The 18,442-nt window shown below is 56.6% G+C and overlaps 1 pseudogene; it reads right to left on the minus strand.

Moving 5' to 3' along the window:
• Positions 1 to 11,152: 11,152 nt before the first annotated feature.
• LOC101039789 (uncharacterized) lies at positions 11,153 to 14,824 on the minus strand (annotated as a pseudogene).
• Between the last annotated feature and the right edge of the window lie 3,618 nt (positions 14,825 to 18,442).

Consider the following 18,442-nt stretch of genomic DNA (forward strand, 5'->3'; position numbering starts at 1 on the left):
CTTAGAGACAAGGTCTCTACAGATGTGGTTAAGATGAGGTCATCAGAGTGGTCCAAACCCAGCAGGACAAGTGTCCTTTCATAAAGGGGAGCTTGGGACACAGGCGCTGGGGGCCAAGGCTGGCTGAAGACGGCAGTGACCTGGTGGCTAGCCACAGAGCCACCGAGCCGCCAGGAGCTGGGAGGGCCTGGCGCCTTCCGGAAACTCCTCACGCTGGTGCTGGGGACACAGAAGTGGGTCCCACAGCGTGGGTCTGCTCTCAAGGGGCACCCCGCAGGGAAGAGAAGAGAAGCAGAAATCAGTGAGGGAGCCGCACACACACCACGGGCCAGACCCCAAATTTCACAAGGCAACACACGTTGGGGACACCAGAGAGGTGGCAAAATGTCCCACTCAGCAGGGCCCGCAGGCTGCCCAGGAGCAAAGACCGCAGATGTTTGTGCCATGGAGGCCAAGACAGAGAGAAGGCACTGGGGCGCCCCGAAGCTGAGGAGCACAGGGCTGGGCCCCACCTGCGCCTGCACTCTCAGAGTGGAGGCAGAGGCCAGGAACCCGTCCCCGGAAAACCAGCAGCTCCCCCAAGGACCTCGAAGTGCACACTTGGTAAAGACGTCTCCTCCACCCCTGCATTCTGGCAAAGCCCCCACAGAGTCACCCTAACCCCCTGGAAGCTGAGCGCTTCGAACCCATGCCTGCCTGGAGAGTTCTTGCCCACTTTCTCATGTAATGTTTTATTTTTTTGAAAGAAAAGGTGTAAACAACACTGAGGAACTGAGGTCTGGGCCCCAAAGAGGAGCGAACACTGAAGGGAAAAGGAAAATGATGGTCAAAATCAGTGTAAGGACAGGACAATATAGTGAGACCCCATCTCTGTAAAAAATACAAAAATTAGCAGGGCATGGTGTTGCGCACCTGTGGTCCCAGCTACTCGGGAGGCTGAAGTGGGAGGATCACTCAAGCTCAGGAGGCTGAGGCTGCAGTGAACCAAGATCACACCACTGCACTCCAGCCTGGGGGACAGAGCCAGACCCTGTCTTCAAAAAAATCACTTTTTGGAAGAAGATCGCTGATGAAAAGAGAACAATAGGTAGACTATTGGGCAGATCCTGATCTTAAGCACTGAGAAGTCACAGCGGGGTGCCAGGCCGGAGTCCCCCCTGGAGCCACCTCACTCTGTGGTGTGGTGTCCAATGCAGTGGCGGATCACTGCCCAGAGGACCAGACCACCGAGGCCATCCCCGTGGTTTCTGATTAGCTGCAGAATGGGTTGTTCTGAGGGTTCAAGGCCCTGGGTGGTGCCAGGAGGCGGGAAGAGGGAGGAGTGGGATCGCTGGGGGCTTACCAGCCTCAGCTATCTTTGTGGCAAGTCAAAACCCCTGGGGTTTGCTCCCCAGGTTCCTGAGCCAACCTGAAATCCACAGGAAGCCCCTAAGCTGGGCAGATGTCTCTGGTTTCAGAAGAAGCCAGCAGCCACTGCTAAAATATAACCCCGCAGTGACGCAGGCCTCAGACTGGCTTCAAAGACTAAAGCACAACACAGGCTACAGAGGTCCATCTGTGAAAACGTATAAAAGTCCTCACCCAGCATCTCTTGGGCCTCAGCCCTGACCTGTCTGCCAGCCAGGTGCAGGCCGGCCTTGGAGCCCCACCTCACCAGCAGGCACAGTCACCACCCTGGACCCTCCCCTGCTCCCAGGATCCTCACAGCAGTCATGTGACAGGCCGCCGATACCCATTCTACAGATAAGGAAACAGGCCCCACTGCCTGAACTCAGCCGCAAACCTAGGAGGTGAGCCAGCTGCACCTCTCGGCCAGGTCAGGGTTAGAAACTGACTCAGGAGTGTTACGCCCTCCCCAAGCCATGGTCTTCTAACAACCTGGCGTTCTGATTGACGAGGCACTTCCAGAGCAGCATCCCAGGGACTCACATGTGAGACAGGCCGGTGTCCTTAAGCCAAGAGGGCCTGATTGCTGCCTCCGTCCAGCTGCCTGTTCTGGGTTCTCACCCCGACACCTGGGCCTTTTTTATAATCTATAAAATGGAACATGTGAGATGCTCTAGACAAACTCTGTGACCCACCTCTTCTGAATTAGACCCTCATTGGATGCTTGTTGATGATCCAGGTGAGCCTGTTTTCACACCTGTGGACCGTCTGAGAGGGATAGACATTGCACAAAGATCACTAGTGCTGAGAAAGAAGACAATCTCTGAGCCAAGCTGGCAATCCCCAAGACCATGAGTAGTCCTTGAATGGAGACCATCTTTAACTCCCCAAGACCTGTACGGTGCCCAGAATATATCTGAGGTAGAAAAAACAGTGGAGAAAAGCATGCTTTCCTAAAGATGTTGTCTCCAGCCATACACCATGGTGCCTGACAGTCCGCTGTTAGAGGTGCTTCCCTTCCCCAAAGGGCTGGCAGGGCAGGAGGGTTTAGTCCATTTACATTTATTGTAAATTGTCAATATCATTGGATTTAAGTGTGTCATTTCGCTGCTTGTTTCCTATCTGTAGCATATATATTTTTGTTCTTCTGAGTTTTTTCTTCTTTCCTGCCTTCGTTGATGTTCACCAAATATCTTCCATCATCAGTTCTCAAAGTGTAACCTGAGGACACTTGAGGCATCCTGAGACCCTTTCAGGGGATCCACAGAGTCAAAAACGTCACATGCATATGAATAATACTAAGCTGTCATGTGTCCATTTGGCTCTCATTTTCTCATCAGTCTAATGCAAACCCAGGTGTGAGAATCCAGCTGCTCCCTTGCAAGTTCAAACATTAGAGAAATTTGCAAAAATATAAAACAATGCTATTTATTTTTCACTTTGTAGAATCCGGTTCTTTCTTTAAAAAGGTTGTTTATGTCCATGTGTAATGGGCTTGTTACTGTTAATAATTACTTTACTGAGAGTTGGGCTTCAAAGTTTTTATTCCCATTTTGGGGGTGAGCACACAGCAGCTCCCTTTCTTCACCTTGGTGTGACCTTGTGCTGAGCTGGCTGTCAGCCTTGGCCTCAATCCTTGATTCCAGGATAGAAGTGTTCTCTCTGCCCACTTGGCCTCTTCTGATCTTGGCAGAAAAGGTCCTTGCTGACACCTCCCCTCCCCAGCCCTAGTCTGTAGGAGGCCGCGTGGGCAGTCCAGCCAGGATGGCCAGGAGAGCAGGATGTTTTTTTGGAATCGCATCCCAATTGGCCAGAGGCAACTTCGGTTTGTCCAGGGAACCCTTGGCTCCATCCCCCTGGAATCCTGCCCCTCTGTGAAGCTTGAGTCCAGGCCTGGAGGGGCATCCAGGAGTGAGCGGGAAGGCTCTCTGCCAGGCGCGTGGCCTGGGAGGGGCTGCAGGAGCTGACTCTGGAAGTTGGGCACTTTCTCCACGTCAGTTCCTGTCTTAACTTCCAGTAGCCCCAGGACAGCCCTTCCCATCACCATCCCACGGACAAGCCTGGGGTGTCTGGGCCCTGGACTGAAGGTGTGACCCCACTCGGGGGCAAGCAAAGCCTTCGCAGCCCTCCCAGCCCCAGCTTCCCCAGTCATGCCTCTTGGCCCCATCTCTGACAGCTTTCAAAGGAGACATGAGAGCTACAGGGACCTCCCCGCAGAGACCCATCCCTGGGCCCTCCCTCCAGAAGGCCAGGGCATCCCGTTCGATGAGACCAGTAATGTCAATCTTGACAGGTACCTGAAGACCCCAGGGCCTGACGAGCAGGCCTGGTCAGCCCAGATGGGCTGTCCACTGCCATTTGGGTCTGTGATCAGTGCCCCCCACCCAGGGGCCGCTGCCCACCCAACGCTGCAGCTCCAAAGATGGAGGCTGTGCCCGGTGTCCCTGCCAGGGGTTGGTAGGGGAGGCCCACTCTCTTAGCGGCTACTTCTGAGGGCAGGCTAGGCCTCCACTACTCAAAAACTCACCATTCCCCAAGCCCCGGCAGACACTGTGAGCCAGCCCTGGATGTTTGTCCTGAGTTTCTGCTGTGGAAGTGCTGCCCGAGACTGCGAAAAACCTGACACAGAGGAATCCAGGAGCCATGGCCTTCAGCCAACCCCAGGCCGGCCTGCCCCCTTCAAAAGGGGTCGGGGACACAGCGAGGGCAGGGCCCGGAGCAGCTCACAGCAGCAGAAGGTCTGTGTGCCTGTCTCTGCACCCAGACCCTCCTCCAGGAGCACCCGCCCCGGCCCCTGCAGTAAGGGGACGGAGACAGACGGGTCAGGGACTTGAGCACGTCTTCTCAGCAGGGGCTTGAGGAGCAGTAGCCCTGGGCACAAACCCCCCCCCCACTCTCCCCCCATGCCCTCCAGCTTCAGTGACTCCCCAGTGAAGGTCGGGGCCGGCTTTACGCAGCCTGGCTCAAGAACAGCTCCCCTGCCCCCATCGAGAAGCACTCAAGTGGTGAGATCTGGGTATAAGGCTGTCCTGAAACAGTGGGACCCAGGTACAAGGCTGTCCTAAAACAGCCACAAAGGGGCCCCTACAGCCCCCGCCTGCAGGGACCTAACGGCCTCCAAGTGGTGACCAACCTACAGTCACTTCAAGAAAAAATGATGCTCTCCAGCATGCACCTGGGGGACTGCCCTCCCCCTGCCCCCCAGTCCCCCACCCCGCCTTCTCCAAAAGGGCTTAGGAGCCACTGGTGACCTCTGGCTGGGAGAAGACCCTACTCATACTAAGAGAGAACCAGGTCCCAAGAATCTGCAGTCCACAGGCCAGCCTCTGTCTCTGCAGCCCCAGCGACGCCCCTCCCTGTCCTGGGAGCTGTGGTCATCAGATGCGGTGCCCAGAATCAGTATAGGGATGGCCCAGCCCCCTTTGAACCCCCTGGGACCTTGTCTGCCCATCACAGCCTGGGTCCTGCTTACAGGAGGGGACCCCAGGCCCGCACACAGGACCCGGCCATCCCCACCAGAGGCTTCCTGTGTTGTCAGAGACACCGCCTTTTCTTTCCCAGTGGACGCAGATGGTCTGGGGAGGACGGGCCACCCCGAGCATTGGGGACCCTAAGCCTTGGACGGGAAGGGTCCCGTGCAGCTGCCTTGGAAGCAGGGACCTGGCTGTACACTTTGGGGTCTTTTCAACACAGAAGCTAAAGAAGCGCTGGGGAGGGGACAAAGGCAGCCCGAGGCGAGTGGTGGGGAGGGGACCCCACGCCAGAAACAGCCCTGGCTGGGGAGGAGCAGCAGCAGAACAACCTTTCAGGTGTTGATTTAGGGAAAGGCAGACAGGGAAAGGAAAGCTGAGCCCCTGTCGAGGGCAGGGGGAATGAGGGAGCTCAGGACCCCCACCGCAGTCAAGGGGTTCCCTCCGTAGGCTGCAGGGTCCTGACGGCTGGTCAGGGCAGGGTCCAGGTGCTGGGCGTGCCTCCTGTCCACAGCAGAGGAGTCCCTCTTGGACAGCGCACAGCCTGCGGGCAGAGGCTCCCCTGGGGGGCTGTGCTCTGCCCTGCTCCAGCCTGTGGGGCTCAGGTCGAGCTCTCTCCAGCCCAGCCACAGGACCCTGAGTTCCAGGAGAAGTGGCAGCCGGCACCAGACATCTTACCCCAGGCCTCAGAAGGAGGGAGCTGGGCTGGGGTGGGCACAAAGGCTCTGCTCCAGCCGGGGGTCACCCCAGGAAGCAAGCGAAGCAAGCAGAGGTCTGCCTCATCCTTCCTCCCCACTCCCTCCTCCCTGGTGGGCTCCTGGGCTAGGGACTGGGAGAGGCAAAGCGGGGGTGGGGAGGGGGCAAGGTGACTGTGCCAGAAGCTGGTCCTTGCACCAGGGCCGCTGACAGATGGTCTCAGGAAACCTGAGTGTCCGTCAGCACCTGCTGTCAGCAGGAGGCAATTCTGCTGGGGGCCTCCACCTGCCAGGTGGGCAGGGCCCGTCCGTTCCCTCGTGGACCCTGTGTATCTGGATGCAGCTCCTTGACTTTGAGGGAGGGGTTCAAGGATGGAGAACACCCTTGGGGTGTGGAAGCAGGCCCCCTTCACATCAGCCACCCCCCCCCACCCGAGTGGTGGAAAACATCCCCACGGTGAGTGTGTCTGGGTGTCAGGGAGCCTGACAGGGCAGACCCCAAGGGACATCTCTCAGGGCATGTGAGCCAGCCTGGCTCCAGGGTGATAGACAGGAACCTGCCCACGTGGGAAACTGAGGCCCTGCAAGGGTAGGCACTCTGGCCAGCAAGGCCGTCCATGGGGTGGAAAGGCCCCATGGACCTTCCCCTGCCCCATGACTCAGTGTGCCCTGGCACAGAGCCCCCCACCGGGTCCCCACTCCCCAGGGATGGCCGCTGCTTTCTTCTCGGCCCGGGCTCGGTTCACAAACCCTTTTCACTGTGTGCCCAGCCCTGGCCAACAAGGGCTGATTCAGCCCTGGCCTGTGTCTCGCTGCTGGGGAGGGCAGGGCTGGAGCGGGAAGAACATTTCTGTAAAGCGTAGGTCATGCTTCTCTCAAAGGCCAGGACCAGGCGATTCCCAGAGAAGGACATTCAGGGAGGCCCGCCTCGGTGACCGGATGGTTGACCTCACACACCGTCAATGACACACAAGTCAGACCCAGCGCAAAGTTGCTCCAGCTTACCGGCAGACAGCCCCTCGCACAGCAAAAAGGAAGCCTCAGCCTGGGGCAGGGGCTGTGATGACGCTCCCGAGGTGCAGATGTCTGTCTGTCGTCGGCAGGAGCCCACAGGTGGACAGCACAGGGGCTGTCCACCTGGGGGCCGAGCGAGGGGTGTGGAGCACCATCGGGCCCCCACAGCAGAGGACGCAGCATTGGGGCTCATCCGAGTGTGGACAGTGGGACAGCAAGAGTCACAACAGTGAGACGAGCAAGTTGCAGAACAGAACGGTCCCCGAACTCACTTTATCTAAACACGGCACGAGGGTGTGCGTGAGTGCCTGTGTGTGCGAGGGTGTGTGCGCATGTGTGTGTGCAAGGCTGCACGTGCACACAAGCACCTCTGCGTTACCACAGGTCACCTCTGCGGAGCATCTGGGTGGGTGGAACTGCCCACTTTGCCTTCTACATTATTCAGGTTTCCCCGTGAACCTGACTTTGTAACAGTTAATAACCATGCTTCCCGGGACCTGAGGTCAGAAGCACCTTCCGCTGCAGGAGTGTGCCGGGGAGGTGCAACGTTCCTGCAGTGCCCTGTCTCTGCCAGCCTCAGTTTCTTCATCCATGGAATGGGGCACAGTGCTGCCCTGTCCAGTGCCCAGCACTCCCCTCAGGAACTACTCCTCACTCAGGGAGCAACCCCTGAGTGAGGGGTGCTCTCCAGAAGAGAGTGTCCCACCACTGCTCTTGTGAAGACGTGGGGAGGCTCGGGACCCTCAGACCAGGTGGAGAGGGCCCCTCGAGGGGCTGGAGTTTGTCCACCTGCCTCTGTACATGTGTAGCCAAGAAATGCCCTTGCTGGGCCCAGTGAGGAGGAGGCAAACTCTAGAGGGTGGCGAGCTAATTTGCAAATGGCCCTGAGCCATCTGATGAAGGACTGGACCTTTGTGGGCCATCCAGCCTATGGGTTTGGGGCTCATAAGTCACAAGGAGCAGCCTCAGAAACAAGCACAGTGCTTGTAGGGGTGGAGAAGGCACCTCAGTTCCAGTCTTGGAAATAAAGAGGTGTCTGGACCCATCCCCTCCTCCCCTCCCCCTTCCACCAGCACGCACTGTCCTGGAGCCATCCTGTTTCCACAGCGAGTCCACACACTCACTCTGGGCCCAGACTTGTGCTGGGGGCAGGTGGCACAGATGAGTCAATGCCACCCTGCCCTCAGGGACTCTCCCCGGGGGGGTAAGGCAGTGCCTCCCTGATGCTCCCCTGTGGGGTGCTGGCGAACGTCTAACAATCAGCAACCCAGAAAGGCCCTGACTCGTAGTGACTGCCAATTCCCATGGTGTAAACACCGCCGCCACAGCCGTCTTCACACTGCTCCTGCAATGTCACTGAACATGGTGCTGGCAGAAGAGAGCACATGGCTCCCAGGAACTGAAGAGAGGTCGCTCCACTCCCCACCACCCCTCACATTGCTTTCTGATTCTCCTACGGGTGGGGCGGGTGGGGGGAATTTATACCCTCACACGCCTAGAGTAATAAGAGATCACTTCATCCCTGACTGTTTGGAGTTTCTTCAGCATTTTATTATGAAGCCCGGCACCTCCGCCTGAATTCTATGATTAGCATTGCTCATTCTCTCCACCACAGACCCATTCACCCCCTCCCCATCCCTCCACCCATCCATCAACCCATCTTACTTTATTGGATGCATTTCACAGGAAGTTGTAGACATCATTATATTTCAATCCAAATATTTCAGAAGCATTTAGTAGAGTCCAATATCTGTTAACAGTTCTCTTGTTTTAGGTAAAATTTGCAGTGGAATTCACAGATCTTAACAGTCCGTGAGATGAGTTCTGACAAGTGCACACACCTGCATCTCCCAAACCCCCACCGGGAACACTGTCGGCCTCGACAGAGCCCAGGAAGGAGATTTAGCAAAGAACTAAAAACAGAACTCATCCAGCAATCCCACTGCTGGGCATGTACTCAAAGGAAATGATTACATCAAAAAGACACCTGGACACATACGTTCCTCACAGCACCGTTCACAATAGCAAAGACACAGAATCAACCTAGGGGTTCACCAACAGATGGCTGGAGAAAGAAGATGTGCATATACACATTGGAGTACTATTCAACCATGAAAAAGTGTAAAATCGTGCCTTTTGCAGTGACATGGATGGAACAGGAGGACGTAATGTTGAGTCAATTCAGAAACAAAAGGACAAATAGCACATATTCTCACTTACAAGAGGCAGCTAAATGATGGGTGCACGTGGACACAGAGCAGAGAATACTCACCCATGGAGACTCGGGGCGGGGTGGGTCAAGGGATGAGGAAGTTCTTGGTGGGTACAATGTACACTCCCTGGTGATGGCTACGCTCACAGCCCGGACTTCACCACTACACAATGTTTCCATCTAACAAAACTGCACTTGTGAAATAGGCCAGGGACGGCCGGGCGCGGTGGCTCACGCCTGTAATCCCAACACTTTGGGAGGCCGAGGCAGGCAGATCACGAGGTCAGGAGATCGAGACCATCCTGGCCAACATGGTGAAACCCCATCTCTACTAAGAATACAAAAAAATTAGCTGGGCGTGGTGGTACGTGCCTGTAGTCCCAGCTACTCAGGAGGCTGAGGCAGGAGAATTGCTTGAACCCGGGAGGCGGAAGTTGCAGTAAGCTGAGATCGCGCCACTGCACTCCAGCCTGGTGCCTGGTGACGGAGTGAGACTCTGTCTCAGAAAAAAAAAAAAAGGCCAGGCACAGGTAGCTCATACCTGCAATCCCAACACTTCAAGAAGCCAAGGCAGGAAGATAACTTGAGCCTAGGAGTTCAAGACCAGCCTGGGCAACATAGTGAGACCTCAACTCCACAAAAAAATTAAAAATTAGCCATAAGAGGTGGCACATGCCTGCAGCGCTGGGTACTCAGGAGGCTGAGATGGGAGGATGGCTTGCGCACAGGACGTTGAGGCCGTCATGAGCTATGATCACACCACTGTACTCCAGTCTGGGGGACAGAGCAAGATCCAGTCTCAAAAATAAATAAATTAATTAAATTAAATAATAATAATGATACAATCACTTTAAAAAGTCCAAAAAAAAAAAAAGACAATATTGCCATCAACCTAGACGTGGTCCTGTATGGTAGCAACTTACGTTTACATTTAAATTCATTAAAATTAAATAAAATTTAAAACCCGGCTCCTCCATGACACAGGACATACTTCTTCAATTGCACACTTCATGGGCTCGGCAGCCACGTGACCAGTGACCATTGCATGGTGCTCACAGACACAAAAATGCCCATCATGTGTGACCAGTGATTGTCATGGATATTCCCACCGTATGTGGCCAGCGACCGCTGCTTGGCGCACACAGACACGGACATTGCTGCCACCACAGACATTCCCACTGGATGTGCGGCCCTTGGAAGTTCCTGCAGACCACATTTTGTGTTTAAAACTGGGTTTTCTTCTTCCATGTTGCACAAAGCCTTTTTTTTTTTTTTTTTTTTTTGAGACAGAGTCTCACTCCGTCACCAGGCACCAGGTTGGAGTACAGTGGCACGATCTTGGCTCACTGCAACCTCTGCCTCCTGGTTTCAAGCAATTCTCCTGCCTCAGCCTCCCGAGTAGCTGGGACTACAGGCGAGAACCACCGTGACCAGCTATTTTTTTGTATTTTTAGTAGAGACGGGGTTTCACCATGTTGTTCAGGATGGTCTCGATCTCTTGACCTCGTGATCCACCCACCTCAGCTTCCCAAAGTGCTGGGATTACAGGCGTAAGCCACCACGCCTGACGCACAAAGCCTTTTAAAAGGCTCTCAGTGGTGCTCAGAGCCCTCTGCACCAGGTGACTTCCCCGTGGGCTGTGGGTAAAGGTGGAGCTGAGGAGGAATTCATGGGTCCCAGAGGAGGACTGCTCCCATATTCCCTGGCAAGGGGCACAGCGTCTGCAGGCTCTCCAAGGCACTTCACACGAGAGACACTCGGCTCATCCACTGGCAACACGGGCGCTGGGACCAGGGCGTTGACAGCCAGTCGGCCATGTAAGGGCCCCTCCACGGGCATCGCAAAACTTCCCAGTGGCTTCCCAACACCATCGTGCATTTTTCATGCAAGGCATATGGTTTTCTACATTAGGCTTCCTATAGGGACCCAGTCCTGACACAGCAGCATGGGACCTCTGCAGGATTTCAACCCCATATAAGCAAATCACAGGGTGCGGATTGCAAGCAGTCGGTTATGCGTTCCAGGCAGTCCAGGGGAGTGGTATTCTCCCGGGGGGGCTGGTGCCCCTGGAGTGCCCGTGTCTGTACTCCCTCACGCACTCCTGTGTGGCCTCAGCCATGCTGCCCGACTCCTCTGAGCACCCAGATCACAGGAGGAGGAAAGAGGTAGCCCCTGCCTTTGGCTCCCATCACCCCTGGGGCAGAGTCCAAACTCCTCAACAAGACCTTCCAAAGCCTGCACAGCCTGGGTCTGCTGAGCCTCCTCATCCTGCACCTTCAACCCTCATCTGGACTCCTCGGAGGCTCCCAGGCAGGAAGAGGTCACTATTCTCTCCTCCAGCCTTCACTGGGTGTGTTTCCACCTAGAACACACCTTCACAGGCCAGGCATGCATGTGCAAGCATTTAAACACGGCTGACGAGGCTGATGCCCTAACCCGGGCAGGGCCCCGAGCTCAATCGAGGCCCATGCACTGCGCGTCCTGGCATTTAAATACCACCGCCCCAGCTGGTATCCCGTGGAATGCGCAGAGTGGGCTTCATGCTCCCGCCTTGACAGATTTCACAGCATCCTGGATATCCAGACTCAAGGTTAGAAATCTCCACTTCCTGATGAAACCGGCCATGCCCCCTGCCTCCCTCCATCGCCTGTGGCTTCACCCTCAGGGGAAGTAGGCTTCGGGCTCTCGCCCGACCTGCACTCCAAGTGGCCACCCTGGGTCTGTGCCCTGCACAGAGTGCCCTTGGCTGCCCCACACACCCGGCACAGCACACCAGGCAGAGGAATCGGGAAAGGAAGACACGAGTGCTTGTGAGATCTTTGGAACTGCAGGAACCCCAGGGCTCAGGGTACTCAGCATGTGGTCACGCAGGCAGCTCAGGCCTCAGCTGGGCTGGAGGGGATCACAGAATCCCTCTTGCCAGGGGCTAAGCCTGGTGCTGCCCTCTCGGGGGACTTCACACTCAGCCTGAGGCCTCAGTCTTGCAGGGGTCTGGTGTGAAGTGAAGCCATACCATGGGTGGTTTGCAGAGTTAGCTCATAAGAGCTGAGCCTTCGTGTCCTGGAATTGGCTGAGCTAGCCGTTAGACACGGTACTATTAAAATTAAATCAGCCAGGTGTTGGGGCTCATGCTGTAATCCCAGCACACCAGGAGTCCAAGGAGGGAGGATCGCTTGAGGACAGGAGTGAGAGACCAGCCTGGGCAACACAGCAAGACCTCATCTCCACAAATAAAAAAAATACATAAATTAGCTGGACTGGACATAGTGACATGTACCTGCGGTCCCAGCTCCTTGGGAGGCTGAGACCGGAGGATCACTTGAGCCCAGGAGGTTGAGGCTGCCGTGAGCTATGGTTGCATCACTGCACTCTAGCCTGAGTGAGGAGCAAAACCCTGTCTCAAAAACAAATCATAAGGGCTGGGCTCAGTGGCTCAGGCCTGTAATGCCAGCACTTCCGGAGGCCGAGGAGGGTGGATCACGAGGTCAGGAGTTCAAGACCAGCCTGCCCAAGACGGTGAAACCCCATCTCTACTAAAAGTAAAAAAAAATTAACCGGGCATGGCTAATACAAAAATTATCCCAGCTACTTGGGAGGCTGAGGCAGGAGAATTGCTTAACCTGGGAGGTGGAGACTGCAGTGAGCCGAGATCATGCCACTGCACTGTAGCCTGGCTGGGTGGCAGAGCAAGACACTGTCTCAAAAAAACAAACAAAAAAAAATCATAAGAACTTACAAATAAACACGTCATTAAAATCAAAAGCACTGAACATAGCACTTACGACTGCCTGGTGTTGCAGCCCTGTGTGGTCCTTCAGGTTCCTGAGGTTGGTTGTGTGTCGTGTCTGCCTGGGGGGGTCTGTCTGGGGGGCTGGGTCACGTGGGTGACCCTGGCCACCTCAGGACTCTCGCCCCTGCCTGCGGTATGTCCCCTTGGCAACTCGAAGCCAGTCCCGGTGGAAGCATATTTGCCACAGGTATTAGCAAACCCTCCCCATCCAGGCTTTTTCTTCCTCAGAGCCAGTGGTCATGGTCGCCAGCCCACCAGGCAGGCCCTGGCAATGTCAGGCTGACCTTGTCCCCCCGCCAGCATTCCAGGCCACCTTCCGTGGAGACGGAGATGCTCCCCTGATGAGGAACGCATCACTGAAAAGCACTGCTGGGTTGGAGGAAATACTCGATCTTAGGAAACCCACTCAGCCAGCAGCGGGAAAAAGTTGAGCTGCTTTTCTGTAGGATTTTTTTTTTTTTTTTTTTTTTTTTTTTTTTTGAGATGGAGTCTCACTCTGTTGCCCAGGCTGGAGTGCAGTGATGCAGTCTCCTCTCACTGCAACCTCTGCCTCCCAGGTTCAAGCGATTCTCCTGCCTCAGCCTCCCAAATAAGTGGGATTACAGGCGCACACCACACCAGGCTAATTTTTGTATTTTTAGTAGAAACAGGGTTTCACCATGTTGGCCAGGCTGATCTTGAACTCCTGACCTCGTGATCCACCTGCCTTAGCCTCCCAAAGTGCTGGAATTATGTTTCCTTTTTAAAGGTTTTATCTGAAAGAAGAGGCTGTACACGGGCTGTCCGAGGGCCTCAGCTCACCTGGGTCCTGGCCGTCGCTAGGCTTTGTACCTCCAACCCTCTGCTCCCTGCGGCCACCCACCTTGGACCAAGAAGGCCACAGTCAGCAAATGCCCCAACCAAAGGAAATGGAGGTGGGGCCGGGCAGCTGCTGTGAGGTCGGGAGAGGCCTTGCGGCCACAATGGATGTTCCCCTCCAGCCTGAAGCTGGCCCGAGAGTGCTGCCGAGAAAGCCAATCCCATGGCTGGGGGTGTGGGGGGCGAGGGCTGGAACAAAGGAGCAGCTGGGCTGGACAGACTTGACCCTGTCCCCGGTGGCTTCCAGACACATCTCTGGCCCTGAGCTTGAGTGCCCTGTGGCCTTCCAGGGAGGCCGGCGCCCGCCTCCCCAGACTGGGCAGCTTCGTCTGGTCCCGTGGTACTGGGGAAAGAAAGGCCTGGGCCCGGGACCCAAGAGAGAGCTGCGGAATTGAAAAGGGATTCGGGCTCCCGGGAGCAGCCACGGGGGAGAGGCGGGGGGTGGGGGATGTAGCCAGCACTGAGGAGACAGGAGCTAGGGCTGGGTTCTGGGGCGGGCAGACTGGGGGCTCAGGGCTGGAAGATGGACGGCAGGGCCAGGGTCAGCTTGAGAGCGAGGCCCTGCCGTCCTGGGGCTGGGCCACTGTGAGCTCTCAGGCCATGTGTCTGGGAAGCTGGAGGTAGAGGTGTGGGAGGTATGGGGGACAGTGGGCTGGGCCTGCATCCGGAGGCTGGCTGGGGCAGCCATCACAGGCAGGTGTGTGGGGGTGGCAGCACAGCTCAGCCTTGGGGCACAGGAGGCCACCCATGAGCCATGACCAGGCACCCAGACCAAGCTGCCTGGAAGGCACAAGACCATCTTCCTCCTGATCTCCGATAGTTCCTTCCACCGGCGGCCTGGAGCCTCGGAGAGCCAGGCTTTCCTCCTGTGTCCAGGAAGCATCATTCATTCTGCAGGGCAGAGGCCGAACACAGACTGCTGGGCTTGCAACAGGGGTGAGCGCCCGTGCCTCCACGGGCTGCGGGGTGGCCATCATCCTTCAGGGGCTCCATGAACAAATTCCCTCAGACATGACGAGCTCTGAGTCACGGGAGATAAGCGAGAGAGGTACTCAGCCCTCCGTGCTGTTTGCTGACCAAACTTCAACCTTTCCTTCTAGCTAAGACTCTGATTTTCCTTCAGGAAAGTCCTTAATCTCAGTCAATGTGGCTGGGGGCTCCCCCACCCCTGGACTCCCAGTGGGTCCTCCACCCAGGGCAGGCCCAGATCCCGGTGATTGTCCCAGCATTGAGCAGGGACCCAGGGCAAGTCACTCAGACTCTGGGGCTGGGACACTCAGGAAGAGGCTCTTCCCCGCTGAGTAGGACCACCTGGGGAACCTGCCTGGGAACAGAGCCCAGGTGGAGAAAAGCAGAGCCACACCCTGATCATGCTGTCGGAGCACCTGAATCCAGCCATACCTGAAGCCTACCACCCTGTGCTTTCTGGGAGGAGCCAGTAAATACCCACCTTGGCCTCAATCAGTATGAGCGGGGTTTCCATCACTTGGAGTGGAAGAGTCCTTGCTAACGCCCCCTCTGCCAGGATGCAGTCCAGTCTGTCTGCGGTTTTGCAGGCTTCCCGAGCGCCTCTGCAGCTGTCCCTGAGCTCACCTGGGGTTGCCATTTCTTCCTGCCCCTGTGCTCCCCTCATCTTGCATTGTGGGGCGAAGGCTCCTCTCTCCCCTCACAGAATCTTCAGGCCCTCTGGAGCCCCTCCAAAGACCGCAGAGCCCCCCCTGCCCCATTCCAAAGATTCAAACCCAAGTAGCCACATGATGAACCCAGAGGAAGAGTCTCTGAAGGGCAGAGCCCATCGCCCCATGGAAGCCTGCTCTTCTCCAGCCCTGCCTTGCCAGCACGGGGAGGCGGGACATGGGGAGGGGACCCCATGCAGACCCCGTGTCAGACCCCCCCACTCCCTGCCCCCTATCATTTCCAGCTGTGTGACCCCAGGCAAGCCATGTAACCACTCCAAGCCTTGAAGGTTAAAAATGGAGCCAATCACTCCAGCCACCTCCTCCAGGAAGCGTGAAGAGCACGCACACCCAGGCTGCCTGGCCACAGCTGCCCTCCTCCCAGGACAAGATCCCAGGGGCTCCTTGGGCCAGGGATGGGGCTCAGCTCCGTCCCAGGGCTCAGCCTGGCTCCTGCAGTGCTGGGCAGTCACTTGGTAACCGCTATCCTTCTCACCGACTCCATAAAACTCAAGAAAAGCCGGACGGGACCCCCCAAACACAGCACCTCACAGTTACTCAGATGCTGCTGCGTCCAGCTCAGGAAGTGAAGGTGAAGGAAGAAGAAAGGAAGAAAGGGGACCGGGTGCAGTGGCTCAGGCCTGTAATGCCAGCACTTTGGGAGGCTGAAGCAGGAGGCTCGCTTGAGTCCAGAAGTTCAAGACCAGCCTGGGTAACATAGAGAAACCCTGTATCTACAAAATACAAAAGAATTAGATGGGTGTGATGGCATGACTGTAGTACCAGCCACTGGGGAGGCTGAGGCAGGAGGATCCCTTGAGCTGAGGAGGTTGAGGTGTAGTGAGCTATGATCATGCCACTGCACTCCAGCCTGAGTGACAGAGCAAGATCCTGTCTCAAAAGAAAAACTTGTTTAAATTTTAATTTTAAAAATAAAGGAAGGGTCTGGGCTGGGTGCAGGGGTGAAGAAGGGGGACCCAGCAGAGGTGACAGGATGAGGGTGCCTGCTTGGAGCCAGCCCACCTGGAGGACCCCAGCGCCCTCACCACAGTGAAACACTGGTGGTCCTTTCTCCCGGGTCGGCCAGTCCCGGGCACAGAAAGCACCCACATGGGTGATGGAGGGCCCTCGGCAGGATCGGCAGTTTTGGCTTCTCGGTGGGTTTCTTGGCATCCTTGGGGAGTGGCAAGGAACCCAGTGGGGGTGGCCCTCTACAGGAAGCCACGAGCATGTCAGGTGTGGAGCCCCAAATCTGAGCATGGCCTTAGTAGTTCTGGGCAAATCAGTGCCCCGTTTCCCAGATGGACAATTTGAGGGACACTTCAGCTCTGCTGCGCCTGGTGGGCACAGGACCTCAGCCACAGTCAGCCCCTCCAAGCGCTGCTTCCCTCTGCCTGCCCAGGAACCTGGCTCAGAGCCAGCCAGCGGCTGCGGGCCCCCGCCCCCAACAACCCCCATCTCCCCCATCCCCCAACTGCCCCTCCCCACACCTGGCTCCCCAGGGGGTTGTGCTGAGTGATACCTGCAGGTGAGGCAGCAGCTCCCAGACCAGTCTGCACTGATGGCTGCAGAACAGGCCGCCCTCGCTCAGCGAAACCTCCGGGGTGGCTCAGCCCCTCCCTTCACAGGAGGCACCCAGTTCCCCATTTCCAAGAGTCTAACCAGCCGGAAGAACAAACCCCAGAGAGCAGAGCGGACACCTTCGCTAGGGCGCGCAGGACCCGACTCCAACTCTCAGGTCACTGGGTCACATATTTTCCAAATGACAGCTGCTGCCCATGCAGGCCAGCACAGGTAGAAGAGCAGGGTCCTGCGCCGGACCTGAAGAGGCCCACCAGGTGCCCTGGGACCACCATGGCCTGCCCATTTTCCCCGGCCCGGGTGGCCAAGGCATGGGGTACGGAGAATGTCCAAGTTCATTCAACGAACTTCAGCAGCCTATCCTTCGACAGCTCCGTGGGGTGGGAGGGGAAGTGTACAGCCTGGTGGAAGCAACTTTCTCCAGTTACCTGTAAAACGGGCCGGTGGATCTGACCGGCAGGGTCTGGCATGGCACCCTCTGACACCCACAGCCTAGCCCTGGCACCGGCTGCGGAGGGACTCTCTCCCCAGCCTCATAAGCAGGACCCTAGGTCCCCAGAGGCCCCCACGGCTGTTTGCTGGAGGGGGCGGGGCAGGGGTGACTTTCCCACCCTTCGGACATGAACATCTGTAAAATTCTTTGCTCTTGAAGCTCTGAGCGCCCAGCAGGCCTTGGCCAGCCCATCAGCAGACCCTGCAGCCCCATCCAGCCTCCCACACAGAGAACCACAGACCCAGTGACCCATCTCAGGAGCCCCCACATGGCCCCAGTGCTCAGCATCTCCCCGTTGTCTCCTTATTTAAATAGCTTTCCAAATGTCTCCTCCCCAAAGGAGCACTCTCCTCACTCAGTGCGTGAATTAGGGGCCAATCTTCTGAATAGGAAACTGGGTGTCAGGTTTAGTGTGGAGACATCTCAGCCAGGCTTTGGGTCTAAGAAAACTGTTTTCAAGCTGCCTGTACCCCTGACGGCCACCCTCTACCCAGGCACTTCCCTGGGACAAGGAGGCCCACTTCCTGGGATGGCAAAAATCAAATGTGGTGACCCCCAAGTCTCAGCCAGGGGTTCACCCACCAAACACCGTCTGCCACCGTTATGCTCCTTAAGCTTATGATTGGATCTTTATCAGCTCAAGCCTGCTGTCCCCTCTGAGTCTGGGGCTCACTGGCTGGTGACAGGCAGGGCCTAGATGGAGAGGAGCAGCGGTTCAGAGTCAGCGTCTACAGAAAATCGAACACCGCTGCTCGAGGAATCAGAAGATGCCCTTGCCAACTCTGCCGTGCACACTGCATGTTCTGGAGAGATGGGCCGGGTCGTCTCCCACCTTCCAGAAGGAAGCCTGGGGCAAGGGACCTGCTGAAGAGAGCCAGGAAAGAATGGCAGCCCATGACCTAGGCCAGGAGGGAGGCAGAATTTTGCGATGTGTGCCCTGTGCAGGGCGAGTGGCCCCGGGGCGCACGAAGGCCCTGGCTGCCCAAGAGTTGATTTAAAGCTCAGCTGCTGATCTCCGGTGATGGGTTATTTGTGTAACCTACAGTTTTCTATGCACATAGTAATTTCCACCTCCCTCCCTGTCAAACAGAAGACAACGTTTTCCCCGAGTCAGGAGCAAGAGAAGCTGTCTCTATGAAAGTGACTTCACAAAGGGGATTGACTGACAGGCGGGCTCAGGGAGAGCTGGGATAATGTCGGGGTATCAAAGCAGACGCAGGTGGGCAGGCGAGAACGGGCATGTTCTCCAGCTCAGAAAGGCTCGCTC

This window comes from Saimiri boliviensis, chromosome 1 (genome assembly GCF_048565385.1).
Source record: "Saimiri boliviensis isolate mSaiBol1 chromosome 1, mSaiBol1.pri, whole genome shotgun sequence".
In the NCBI taxonomy this organism is placed as follows: domain Eukaryota; kingdom Metazoa; phylum Chordata; class Mammalia; order Primates; family Cebidae; genus Saimiri; species Saimiri boliviensis.